General features: G+C 44.5%; 1 long non-coding RNA gene across 2 annotated transcripts; it reads left to right on the top strand.

Moving 5' to 3' along the window:
* Window positions 1-92: 92 nt before the first annotated feature.
* LOC148055843 (uncharacterized) lies at window positions 93-11,087 on the top strand. Of its 2 annotated transcripts, XR_015705145.1 has the most exons (5): window positions 93-236; window positions 6,165-6,352; window positions 8,037-8,185; window positions 8,502-8,620; window positions 9,226-11,087. It is a non-coding gene; the product is annotated as an uncharacterized LOC148055843 (long non-coding RNA). The 2 variants fall into 2 exon arrangements; XR_015705144.1 differs by lacking the exon at window positions 8,502-8,620.
* Window positions 11,088-14,277: the final 3,190 nt, after the last annotated feature.

Genomic DNA, 14,277 nt, shown 5'->3' on the forward strand with positions numbered 1-14,277 from the left:
CCGCGGGGGGGTGGGGGTCGCCCTGTAGCCCGAGAGGGAGCTAGCATCGCACCGGGGGGGGGGGGGGGAGGATGCAGTGCGGTTGGGTGAAACGGCGGCGGCCCCTGCGCTGCCCCCTGTCCCGGTAGGTGGGCGGGAGGGGGGGAGAGGCCTTTCCCAGCCGCCCGAGGGGAAATCCCTGTGCCGGCTCCCCGGTTCCGCTTCCCGGTGTGCTGGGGGAGGGGGCCTTTGGCGTGGTAAGTTCTTGCCGTTTTAAACCTGGCAGTTCTCCGGAGGCAGAAGGTGTCTGCGGCCGGGCCGCGGCGGCGTGTGGGGAGGGCCCGAGGCCACCCTGTTAATCCCACTCGTGTATATAAAAGTAAATGGGATTCATAAAATCTAACGCACCGATCCTGTGAGCGTTCCCTTTGAATGCACTGCGATCGTCATGCAGGCGTGCACTTGCAAGGGACGCCCATATGTGTTTGTTACTAATAAGTGCCAGCCTCCTTATTCTGATAGAGATTGAGGGCCAGGAAAAATGGTGGTGCAGTTTGAGAAAAATACTCCATATAAATAGTAACGAAAATGAAGATGATTAATGCGAAGATGTAAACAGTTTCTCATGGGAACCAATATCACTCTGGAAAAAAGCTCACATCTGGAAAGACGCTCATCTTTCTACTGTGAGGCAGACTCCTTAACCCTTCATTTTTTTCTTCAGACATCACTGTTTGCAATGATTTGATATAAGGAGAAAAGACTTTATTTCTGTTAGAGGCTTAAGGTTCAGCCAGAGCCATTAGTCTGCCGTTTAGATACTTTCCGAAAGCTGTCAGAAAAGGAGCTCACTCCTGGGGCTACATTTCTTATTGTGCTGTTCTTCCTTCCGCATTGTCACGTCTTCATCTTAAGTAAGGCCTAAGGTGTCAGCCTGCTTTCCAGGCAAGTTTGGTTCTGCTTCCTTGTTGACCTGTTGTCATGTTTCTGAACCCAACTGGGAGTTTTTGAGTGGCGGATATGTTTCTGGCTTTTTGGAGCCCATTTGTCCTCTGTCTGAGTCTTTTGGTTAAATACTTGCCCCATGCAGTGGTTTAAGTTTTCTAGTGTTTTGCTTGGGCCTTCTGCTGTTATAGTTTGACTTTTCCTCTGTGTGTTGTTTGTTGGTTTGTTTTTGTTTTTTTTTGAACTGCAGAGCTTCAAAACAAATTTATCTTAGAAGGATGCCTATAGCTTTTGTCTGTCTAGAAGAAAGAAGATTACTCGCTGGCTTCTCGCAATGCCCATGTAGTCAAAAACCACCAAAGCAAAACCCAAACCCCCCACATCTGTGTGATGTAAATACATTCAATACCAAAGAGATACACGGAATTTTTTACAGGACTGTCAGAATCCATTTGTAAATGTTGCAGAGCGTGGTCAGTCTAGTCAGAAATGAGTAATAATTTCAACGAATAATGTCGTTTCTGTTGGTGACTTGAGACCTTTGAGTAATAGAAAGGAGCCTGCAAGAACATGTAATAGCACAAAATGCAAGATACAACGTGTATGGATTAATAAGTATTTGTAGTATAAATCTGGGAATCCTCTAGCAGAGTAATGGGAAAATACCTGGTTTTATTAGTCAGCGATGAAAGGAAGCTGCCAATTTAACGCAGTTGTGGAAAAGCAAATGTGACTATGGTGTGCACACGGTCAAGCTTCTGGGTGAGTAGTGAGACATAGTCAGACTAGCGTGTCCAGTTCTGATAAACTGTGTACAGGAAAGAGGAACTTGTACAGAAGTGCATCCAGGAGGGTTACTGGAAAAGAACAAAGCTTATCGACAAGAGTACACTAGGAATATTTGCCTGATTAACCTAGGAAAAGCAAATGTGGAGGAGGGTTATGAGTAACCAATACTCCAGGGTAGAGTCAAGCTCAAGCGAGTAGGTATATAAGCTAATGAACAATATTGCTAGAAGAGCATGGATCTAAGCTGATTATAATCTAGATAGAAAGCTAAGAGCTATCTCAGAGGACTGAGGGTTTCACCTTCTGTTAAGAACAGTGAAAGATGAGCACATCTAACAGGCTTTAAAAAGTATTGTTCTTCAGAACAGGAAGATGATGTACAATCATACAAAATAGATGTAAGTGATCTGTGTTGAAGGGAGGAGATTTGGGCCTCCCTTCTTACTCATCCCGAGACTGGAACAATCTTCTGATGTTCAGTACTTCTCAGAAAGAAGCTGTTGACTGCTGGTTCGTGATGAGGATGATGATTAGAGTGAGAAGGCAATGGTTCAGCAAGAGGTAACAGGAATGCTCCCACTGGAAAGATTTACACCAGGTGTTCAGTCTCATAGATTGCTGAGTTTGATGGGCAGCAAAGTGTTTTTTCACTTAATGATAGCGGGGTGATGTGTGCAGGGACTAAAGAAAGTGCACGTTAGAACAACAGTGATCTCCTGTCCTTGCTTACTGTCATATTTTTACATTTAGGCTGGCAATGCAGTTCTGTCATCACATGGTTTGCTCCTAACCATGTGCCATTACAGTATTTTAGGAAATGTAGCCAGTGTTAAGGATTGAGATTATTTTTAGTCTTTAATATTTCTTGCTAAATTGATTATCTTCTTAGAACTGTCCATAAAGTTGTTACCAAATTCAGGATGCAAATAACTGGAGTGAAAGGTGGTTGACTTTTCTTACCCTATCTTTAGCATTTTCAGGTGATCACACTGTTAATTTCCCTTTCATCCCAGCTGTAATATTGTCCCTTTTTTTTTTACTGACTGCAAAATTGTAGGTGTTTGACATCTTTGTTCATGAAAACAGCAGCTTTCTAGAGGAGAGCAGGAACCACCTGAGTGCACTTGTAAAGAGAAAGGAGGTTGGACCTCCTCCGTCCTGTTTTGCAGCAGTCGGGTGGCAGCTCTGATCGCCCAAGAGCCCGACCGGTGACAGAAAGTGCCGTCTCCAGCCTGGTGGAGGGCGTGGAGTGGGATTTAACTCACTGCACTGGAAGAGCGTGTTACGGAAGCTAGGCTTCATTAACTTCACTGCTTGCAGGCCAGTTTGGGTTTGCTGGGTTTTTTTGTTTTGTTCTTACGGACATCTAAGCACTTGTTTTAGAAGGTATAGTAGGTGTGCTTTTGTTTTGTAGTGGTGAAGCCTGGAGTGAGCTCTGAGTGAGATGACTTTTGTGTCTGTGTTAAGCCTTACTGAAGTCAGGGGTGCTCTGTGCGAAGATGAGATAGCAGCTCTCCATAGACCTCAATTGTAAGATCAGAGTCAAAATCTGCAGTGATGAATTGCAGTCATCAGTGTCTGCACTGGTTGGGGTTAACAGTTTGCTGAGCACAGGGAGTTGCCTGTGTACCATCCTGGGCTTAGCACCCTAAGCTGGTAACCTAGGGTGCACGGGGGCTAAAGCTCAGCTGATCCACCAAACGTAGTAAGTGTGACGGTGATCAGCATTGTCGTGCTCTAGTCGTGGTACCTGGTTTTGGGAAGACAATTCACAAAGCTGAGGTAAGCGCTAGGAAATTCTTGGCAAAATTGAGACTTTAGCACTTGGATTCCCAGCAGTCAAGCGTGCTGAGAGGGGAGATCTTAAACCAGCTGATGGGAAATGTTGCGTGGGCAGCTCTTTTCTCCTCTATTTAAATTGCTATAGCCTTCACTTAAGCATATTTAGAGTCAGGGAGCCAAAATCTGAAAAGGTCTCTTGCACTTTCTGCAACTCCATAGGGGTGTAAGCAGACCCCGCCTGCTTGCTGTGTTAGCTCCCCAACTCTGCCCAGACCCACACTGCCTTTCTCCCTCTTACACCTGTGCTGGGCCAGTTCAGCTCACTGAATTTGTAGAAAGCGAATCCAGACTAGAAATGCAAATTGTTTTATAATTGCTAGCTGCCAGGGACTCAACCATGAAAGAGGAACAGAGTTAACGCCGTCCTCAGCTTGAAACAGTTTAAACCCCCAGCTATTGCTTCCCAAGAGACTGTTTTGTGTTGTGAAGGGAAACAAACTAGATTACATTCCAGCAGAACGAGATTCAATTAATGCGTTTTACCTTACAACTAGAGAGGACAACAAGTGTGAACACAATTACTGTGGCTCCACCAATAGACACTCATTAAGTTGCCATACCTGCCATTTTCAGTTGTGTGCTCCAGTCCCCAGGGTTTGGGTTTTTTTTGTTTTTTACAGTTTGAAAGAGATGGAGACGACAGCAGTAGGCATACCAAAGTCTTCTTTCAGTCATAATTTAATTTTCTAACCAGAAAGGAGCATTAAGGCTTCGGTCCCATGAGTTTATCTCGGAGGATGGCCAGTTTGGTAGCTCTGCAAATCGGGACAGCTTTCTGTTGTTACCATCTCATTATGCTCTTTCCTGACATTGCAGATTAACCATTCAAAGGAAGAGGATCACTTGTCGAAGGATAGGGCTGATGTTTTTTTAACTACTTTATGCAGTCAGATAGCCATCCCTGTCACGTAATAAGGTCGTCGTGTTTAATTGAAGATGGTGGTTAAATTTTAAAAGAATAATTGCTCCTGGCCCCTCTTTTTATGAAGAGTGAAAATTTGATCGAACCATTCCCCAAAGCACCAAGAAATCTAACTGAAAATATTATGATTTAGCTTGTGACCTGATTTTTATTTTTTTTAGCAGAGTTTTGGTGGATTTCTGCTGATGTATTGTGGCATTTCACAACAAAGTTTCCTTTGCTTCCCATAAAAGCAAACAGGAAACCTTGGTGGTGTTATTAATTTTAATGAAAAGCTTCAATTGCATATCTGAGTTTTGTAAGAAATACTCATCTGCCAATAAAGTTAAGTTAAATAGCTGTCGTTCAGATGTAGCTTCAAAACAGGGGAAGTCAGTTTCAGGATATAAAAAACCACAGTAAAATAAACTGAAAACAGCTAATTTATTATTCCATTTGACTCTTTCTTTCTCCTTATCATGTTCAAAAATAAATCAATTCAATCGCAAGACTTAAGAGAAAGTGAAGATAATGATAGTCTGTTTTTATTAAGGTACAAAAGTCTTGCAATATCTGTCACAAGTCACATAGCCATTTTTTTTCTGAGTCAGACTTGAAAGGAAGTAAGTTTAACTCCTTCTTTTTAATAACTAGAGTATAAGCATCAGGGACCTGTATTTCACAAGCATTAGATTTCGTAGGCATCAATAAAAATTTAATATTACAGTCACAATAATATTTTGTTTTTACATGGTTATTTTTAGCAAAATATTCAGAACTGAATTAAATCAGAAGATGCCTTAATTGCTGTGAGTTACACTGCAAAGTAAAATAAGATTTCTAATACACTTATATTTATTTCTTATATATGTATTTTCTTAAAAGGGGCAGCATTTGATCTTCATCCCATGTGTGATCAGTTCATAAGTTAGATTAGTTCAGTTCAGTACACGTCCTAAAACTGAGTTGGTCATTTTGGTGTATGTCTGAGTAGGCACATTTGTTCTGGGTGTTTGGATTTAACGGTTGGACTCGATGATCTTAAGGGTCTTTTCCAACCTTAACGATTCTATGATTTACGTCATCTGTTCTAGGCAGTGAAGCTGGTTGCTCCGTGGAGTCTCCAAAGCAAACCGCCTAAGACCCCTGAAAGGTCCCTGAAGAGAGGCAGATTTTAAGGGGCCTGGCCACTGCCTGGGGGATGTGAGATCCCCCAAAAAAGACTCAGCAGCCAGTTTGTCAGCGAACACTGACCCCGTCTCCATACACAAATAGATGGACACGTGTGCCCAGCTCAGGTGTGGGCCCACGCTCCCTCTCTCAGTGAATGCGCTCCCTCTCTCAGTGAATGCGCAGATGTAGAGAGGAGGTAGTTTGGGGATATGGGTGTGGGGAGGCAGGTGTCACCTGTAGAATAACTTGTCTCTTTCTACCTGAAGGTCTTCTGGAGTTGCCAGTTCTGGGAGCTTGTTGAGCCCAACCTCTAATTAGTGGAGGAGGAAGTTTTAACTAAATGCTGCAGAATCGTGAGCTTTGTATATGATCTTTATCAACATATGAGTTGCTAACCACTGGCCTTCAAAGATAAACATAAAGGCCTGAAAATCAGGGTTTGCATCCCAACACTGACTATTAGATTTGCCTTTAGATATTGTTGCTTCTTTTTGCTACTTCCTCGTATATTAAACGTTTGGGTTTTTCTTACCAGGAGCCAGGAGTCTCATGTTGTTGATTCCAGAAGCTAGTGCTTTAAGAAGACCCAGTATCATAAATTTGTCATAAAATTGGAAGTTTTGGCAACTGACTATGGATGGAGTAAAAATAGCTCTGTAATCATTCTGAGCCTGGAGAAAAGATTCATGCAAGGAAAAACTAAAAAGGAACAGAGTTGGTGAGGTATATGAAGCTCTTATACTCCTCTTTAGGTCTTCAGTGCTGTACATGAATGCAATCCGTGACTACTGCTTTCAAGCAAACTTTCAGAGCAGCGTTGTAGTGGGAGGCCTATCCTACAAGTGCGCGATATGCATATGCTACTTTAAAGAAGAACCACAGCTCATTTGCTTGAGGAAAATACAAAGAATTAGCTCCAGCCTGTCTTTGTATTTCCTCTTGGGACTTCAGTGAAGGCTGAATTCCCAATCCATTGCAGGTAGATTCTTGCAAAATAATTTGGGAGCAACTCGGAACACACTAAACAAATCCATAAAATTGGATTTTCCAGAATTATTCATATAATATAGCTTTCATATAGTTCTGGTCCCACTGCACAGAGCTGAACTTTATCAGGATAGCTTTTCTGGGGCAGATTCCAACAAGATTTCCTCATGGGTTTGGGATGAACGTAGTGGGCACATTAGATGACTGATGAATCTGCCAGAACTGCTCTGTGACAGTCTTCTCAAGGCAGTCAGTGTCTGCCAGTTTCTCTCTTCTTTCTGCTTCTCCTGTCACCTTCCAATTCAATGTTTTTTCTCACACTTGGATCTCTTTTCCAGTTGCTCAGCAATGGGGGGAAAAAAAAATACATAACATTTTGTGTTTACTTAAGGAAAAAGTTTGATGCAGCTGTGCAGCAAGGGGGTTATCTCTTGGTCCATTTTTTTCATGGTGCAATAATTCTTGATTCTGCACTTGCTGCAAACTTCTCTTCCTCATGTGGCTTCTTCTTGGCTTTCTTCTCTTTTTAATGTAGTGTCCTCACAACTCCTCTTCCCCAAGGCCATGCTTTCATGGTATGTTAGCTCTCACAGGGAAACTAGATGACCAAATTCCTACTCTCCCCACTAGCTACTCACCATATCATCTCCCAGTGGTCTCTGCTCCAGTTAGCACAGAGCCTTTGGGCTCCAACACACCATTGCTCCTCGGGCTCTTTTTCAGTCACTGCCTGCAGGGCTATTGCTGCAGTTTGAGGAGCTGTAGGAAGGAAATCAGCATTGTTCTGTTTTTTAATTGTGATTGCATTTATGTGATCGGTATTTTCTGCCTCTTGGTACAAAAACCCCACCAAATGCTTTGATTAGAAGTTCAGCATTTGCAGATTCTTTGGCTGTATCACATCCTGATGTCCCAGCCCTATAAACATTCACCAGTTGGTATAGTTCTCAGTTTCTGAAATCACCCATGAAGGGTGTTACTTCCACCCCTACAGAGGGACAGCACTGAAGCCTCTTACTCAAAAGTGTCACGATCACTGCTATGAGCAGCTACAACTGAAACAAACTGGAATTTCTTTAGAGCCACATTAAAATTAGGCTGATGAGTGGATTTCAAGAGATCACATAGGTCGTGCTCCCCTGTGAGGCAGTTTGAGTGCATCAGGGTCAGCCCTGACGGACATCTGCACAGCCACTTCCTAAAGACCTCATGTGATGGAGGTGCCACAACAGCCCTAAGCAACCTATTCCTGCATGTTGCTGTCTGCATTGTGTTAGAGGTTCAACTTGAATCTCCCTTTGTGTAGTTTAACTCTGTTACACCTTGCCCAGTTCACTCAGGTCGTGAAGCTGCGTGTGCCCTTTTCAGCAGACTTTTAGGAACTTTGATAAAATCAGATTTTCCCCTTGGTCTTCTCCAGGATAGAAGTGCCATGGGCAACACTGTCTAGATGTCTGATCGAATTTCCATCTTCCCTGAAGTTTTTCTCACTAGAGCATCTTTCTCCTGAAGCAGAGCATTCCAGACTGGACACAGTACCTCAGCTGAGGCCTTCCCAGAGCTGAGTAGGTAAGACTCACTCACTTTCTTGGCAGGGTAGGCTTCTGTTTGTACCTACCGGTGTAACTTGGAACTCCTCTTTACAACAAAACCATGGTGGAGTTAATTCGTGCTGAGCTTGTGATCTGCAATCAGCCTCTCCCAACCAGCTCCTTCATGGAGAACTTCTACTCAGCTAGTTGCATTTCATCCTGATTTTGTGAAGCTGATTATTCTTATCTAAGTGCAGTACTGTTCACTTGTCTTCACTGAATTATATCATAGTTTTCATACTATTTTTTCCCAATTTGTCAAGGCAATTTTGAATTCTAATTTTGTCCTCCAGTGTACTTGCAGGTCCTTCTCAGCTTTGTATCGTCCTCAGATCTAATAAGCATCATCTGTGCCAACAGATATAATACACCAATAAGTGACTGGTTGCTGGATTGTTCCCTAATCCAATAAGTATTTATTATCTTTACTGTTATTACATAAGAAACTAGATTTTAGCAAGTTCAGCAGCAGCGTGTATCAGATACAGCTTAGAGGCATCTGCTCTGCGACCACAAAAGTGACGGCAATGCAGATTACAGAGACCTGAGCCAGCTAGCATAGACAGCACATAAATACTCACTAAGCTTGAAATAGTAATCAGTAGCATAATTTGCACTGCTCCATCTAATTCTCTGGGTACTGGTTGGTTTGGTTTTTTCCCCTGAGAAGCTCGTATCTGCAAAAACTTGCTACCTGTTTAGATAGGGCTGCACCACTGATCATGCCCCCACTGAAAAAAAATCATCAGTTAGGTAAAAATTGTGATGGCTCAGCTTTTTCTTGGGATGGGACATAATTCACCTCACCAGCCACATCCCATCCAGGCAGCTGCTAGTAAAATCTAATTCTTTACTAAAAAAGCCTAATTAATATTGTTAATTAATAATATTGCCATATAACTTTCTTATATTTGCCTTTGCTTCCTAAAATTTGCATTGCTGTGTCATGAAATGTACTCTTGCATCAAAGCTACTGATTGCTTACAAATCAAATTCTTTATTTCCATCCACACAAAGGAAAGAAGATCCTGAAAAAGTCCAGGATTGTGTTTACCACTGTCTTTAGATAAAGATGCAAGACTCCAGTGTGAATACACAGAGGCCACAAAGACCTAAGGGAGCCCTGTGGGAGACCCACCCATAGCCTGAAGACCTGGGGCCACGGTGTTCAGACCCCTGGACTTGCTCCAAATCTGCAGTTTCAGGGCCCAGAGCCCTGCAGTGGTGCTTGCGCCACGCTAAGGGAGTAAGCGGGTTTGCGGAGGTCCAGTGCCGCGCTGGCACGGTGTTCTTCGGTTGGGCTTCCCGCTCATCCAGGCGCCCGTCAGCGCTCCTCACCCTGGTGGGACGCAAGGACACCTGGAGGGAGAGGCAAGTCTGCAGGCAGTATCTGCTGGAGGCTGCTCAGCTGATCCGTTGCTTTATGTCAGTCATTCCTTTAAGTTAAAAACATTTTAATGGGCTGTTCTCAGTAGTTTCAGCTGGGAAGGCATCAGATAATATGCAGGCGGCAGATAACCTGGAGTGCACATAAGTATCCAGGGAGGAATCGTGGAAAGTGGTGGTCCAGAGAGACATCGTCACACGTGTAGCATGCAGCAAATGAGATCTGCTTGTTGGATGAGAGCTGGCAGGAAATCAATGCAAATTTGAGCTGGGAGAGCAGAGGGTGAGAGACATTTCTTTCCACACAGCCATGGTGTGGAGGGTTTTCCTGCAGTAGCACCCCATGGCTCTTGGCCTTCAGTGCCAAAACCACCTGTGAAGGTGGTTCAGGAGCACCTAATTCAGTCAGGTGTTTGAAAAAAGTTATCCTATATAGCTTTTCGGCTACAGTCTCTAATGGGATACAGCAGGGAATTTGTGTCCCTGAAGTAATTTAGAAGTTGTTTGGAACAAAAACTAGAAAATAACCATTTAGGTCTCCAAAATAATTCTTTACAAGAAGAAACAGCTGCAGTTTAATGTTGGAGGAAGAGAAACTAAGCCAGTAGTAGCTGCAGATCAGCCATGAACAAATGTGCTAGGTGTCAGATGGTGATATATGCAGAACAGCACTATACCTGTATGTCTCCACTGTGGTGTAGGTATGGCTGCAGTTCACATTAGGGCTAACTGCACATGTGGGGAGCGTGGCGATGCAGCCTGGCGTGGGTGTGTGTCCGTCCGGGGGGGATAAATGTGTGCCCCCCTGCTCCCCACAGGGCTACACTCGGTGGGTGCTGCAGCTCCATCTCGTTTGAAGGTGAGGTGGGTGCGTACGTATGTTGGCTGTGCTTGTATGTGTAACCACTGTGCTGGCATGCCCCACGCCTCTTTTAGGGAAAATACGTTTCTATCAGATAACCTTATATTATTCTTTGTGTAGAGGGAGATAAGAGTAGCAAAAGTTACTGGTCACTGTGGCCCTGAAATGTTCTTTTAACTGTACAAATCAGCCACCATGTGTCTAGTTACGGACTAGCTTTTAATAAAATACTCTTACAAGCAAAGTTTTGAAATTATTAAAAGTGTGCTGGAAAAAAAATCGGTGCTGTATTTTAAAAAGTGGTAATTCAGTTTGCAGGTATTATCTAAGTACCTGTGTGTGTAGACATGTAAGTGTATTCTCTCCCTGTGTGCGTCTGTGTGTGTATGTAAACAGGCTCAGACACCACTGAGTTTTATTTAAACCTGGTCATGATCAAGAATTTTCAGAGAGTGTTTAATTCTTGCCTGTTTGAGCAGGAAATAATATTTTCTCATGTTCTAAATTAGATAGCTGTCCAGATAAAAATGATGATAATATAGTTAACAAACACACACAGAAAAAACCCTATTTACAAAGAAAAGACAAAGCAGCGTGTTTTGGTTAAACAGACTATTTACAACTCTTTGCACTTTTTTATTTCCTTTATTTTGGTATTTTAGCTAGTGCCTAAGAAATGGATTGTCTCTGATGCTGATATAGTGTTACACAGAACCATTTGATTAGAGGAAGAAACATCTATTTAACAAGACGTGAAGGAAATTAAAGAGCAAGAACAGTCTTAGCTGCGGTATTTTCCACGGCCTTGAAAACCTTCAGCCAGAGTCTCAGCTGCTATAAATTGGCATAAACTCCAATATCTTAAAGCCACGTTGGTTTATGTGACCTGAGGAGATGACCTCTGGGATTTGTGGGACCACTGTATAAATACCAGAGCTTTCAACCTGCCAGGGTCAAAATAAATAATGCTTTTGGTCCAGTCCTGACTCCATGCTTGTGTGTCGCTCCTTGATTGAAGCAGCATCACGTGAAGCAGCAGAGGGGAGAAGGGAACCTTCAGCAGCTCTGCAGAAGTCTCCCCAGCGAACCCCCCACCAGGGCATTGCCATTTTCGTCTTGCAGATGAGCAAACTGACGAAGAAAGAAGCTGTCTCCTCACAGCCATGCTAAAAGATACACTGTATTTGCAGCCAAAAGAGGCAGTGGAAGAGCTTTCCAGTACTAAGTGAGGGGCAAACGCTTCTCCTGGGGAACCTCTGGCAGGGCAAGAAAACTCTTCCTCCCAGCCCCTCACTTGCCACTGGAGCGACAGGGAGGTGGGTGGACAAAAGAGGAACGACAGCAACAACGTTCGTGTCCTCCAGAGGCTAAAACTGGAGGGGCGAGGTGCTGCTCTTGCAGTGCTGCAGCACTCCCCTTGCGCCCACACGGACACTTCATTTCTGTGAGGGCAAAACGAATTAAATGGCAGGTCCCCACCAGCTCTACCTGTGCAATCGTACCCATCTGCAGTGGACAGGTAGATGGACACACAGGGGCAAAAGTGGGCAAGCTAAATTGTTAGGAATGTAAATGCCTGAGGAATGGGATTTTTTAAATTATTTTATTTTTCCCCTGAGGTAAAAGAGGCAGTGATGAACCCAAACCTCAGATGCGGACGACTGGCAAAAGGTGCCAATCCGAGCTTTATCCAGAGGAAAAAGGCAGCGGTCTGTGAGGGGCCAGGGACGCTCCCAGCAGCAGAGCACAGAGCAGCTCCTCCCCATGGCAGGCGCAGCAGGTTTGCTGTACCAGCAGGTGCAGCTGCGGGCTGCTATCATCCTAAACCTCCAGCTATTTTCACTTCATCAAAACAAACGCAAAGTTCACCCCTAAATGGGTACAAAATGCTCTATAAGGGTCTTGGGCTTTTCCTAACGTGGGAAAGATGCAGCGAGCCAAGCCCTGTTTCTCGTGCCCATTCAGGGAAGACATGGAGGGATGCTGGGAAGGGCTGAGGAGCTTTTGCTGGGAGGCTTGGTTGGAGCTGGGGGAACAGCTGAAGACGTGAGCCTGTGTCGCTAGCATTAAGTCAGCGGGAGGGTTGCAGGGTTGAGGGCCTGAGGCACACAAATCCAGCCAGGTCTCTCTTCTGAAGGGGCAGGAGCTTTGGCAACACCTTTGGCTGCCAGTGACAATAGCAGAGCAGAAGCCATCGATAGCCAGGGGAAGTTCAGGGCAGGCACAGGCAGGCGCGTTGCAGGCTAAGCCTCGTCTCACCTCAGCTGCCTCCAAGCTCTGTAAGTGCCCCATGGGAGCTAATCAACCTCCCTGGCCGCCTTAATTGTACCGATTTAAAAATAGTCTCCGGCTCCTTAAGGGGCTGCAGCTGAGGAGACTCCCTCATAACCCAGCTGGCTGAACGGGCCCTGTAAAACCCACATGCTGCCCCAGGTCCCACACAAGGGCGTTTTCCAAGTGTGGTAGAAATAGACACTTCTACATGTCTGTCTTTGCATGTGCTCCAGTTCCCCTGTGTTTTGCAAGAAGGAAACATGGCAGAAGGGTATGGCTCCAGGGCAGCCAGCACTGGCATCCACCAGAGATTTGGCAGAAGAAATCCCAACAAGGAGAAGCCAACAGGACTTACTGCAAAGGCCAGAGACTTTCCTTCTTCATACTTATTAGCTTCTCAGAGGGGTCCTGCTACTGCTGGTGCCAAAGGTTAGGGGACTTTGGGTTTTGTTTTGAACAATGATATTATTTTGCATGTGCAGAAACAGGATAGCTGGTGAGGCTGTTAGGATTCTGCCACAGGGATGTGCTGGACTGCTCAGGATGAAGACATATCCCCTGGGCTCTGCCTCCGAGTCCTCTCCTCTGGGCCCTCCTGTTGCCGCCAGCTCTGCCAGGAGGCTGTAGGACGTTCCTATAGTAAATCTAGTAATTGGGCTGGTGGACAAAGCTGCTCTCTTTTACTCAGGCACCTGAGGAGACCTTCTATGGCTTGTTCACAGCCAACCTGGTTATCCATGTGCTGATTGCCACAGACAGACACCTTGGGATCCTGGAAAAAATCATTACACTTAAAAAGATGAGATGCTTGCTTCCATTTCCAACAGCCAGGGCACTTTTCATTACAGAGCAGCTACCCGCAGCTCCTGCAGAGCACAAGCCCGCAGGCAGTTTCCGTAAATTCACACACTAGCTTATCCTAATACCCTGCTCGGGTAACTCAGCCCAAGTTTACTCCTTTCAGCTGCGCATCCAGCTCCAGTAATAAGATTCTAATCCCAGCGAAACCCAGCTGCGGCAGGTCTCGCTGCCGAGGAGCCCCACCACAAACTCAATGGTTCAATGGGCATCAGCCCCGTTAAGCGGAGCTCCTGACACCACGACACCGCAGCACATGTTTCTAGATAAAATTCACGTTGGGACATGTTTCCGTTGCTGAGCAAACTAAATTCAAGTTCTACAAATACCACATCTTATCAGGGCCGTTTTCTTTATCAGGTTTATTGCAAATTGGCTCAAGTGCATGGACTCCTGGAGCATGAAGCCACATCCAGCTACGTCTTCGAAAGAAGCTAAAACATAAAGGAGAGGCAGCTGTTTCTCTCTGCAGTATTCATGAGGTAATAATAGTAACAATAAAGGGAAGTAAAGTAGAGCAGTTTCATTGTGATATTTTTTAAAAAGTAAGGATTCAATTGAATATAAAATGATCATTGATTTTAGGCACTTTGACGGACTAATGTTTGATTCTAACAGAGTCATTTTCTGAGAAGAGCAGAAGAAAGCTGTGTCAAGAGGAAACAACCCTCACATGGTATGGCGAGGTG

The sequence above is a fragment of the Nipponia nippon genome, unplaced genomic scaffold (genome assembly GCF_047370975.1).
Source record: "Nipponia nippon isolate SJK-2023a ecotype South Korea unplaced genomic scaffold, ASM4737097v1 scaffold_2, whole genome shotgun sequence".
NCBI classification, from domain to species: domain Eukaryota; kingdom Metazoa; phylum Chordata; class Aves; order Pelecaniformes; family Threskiornithidae; genus Nipponia; species Nipponia nippon.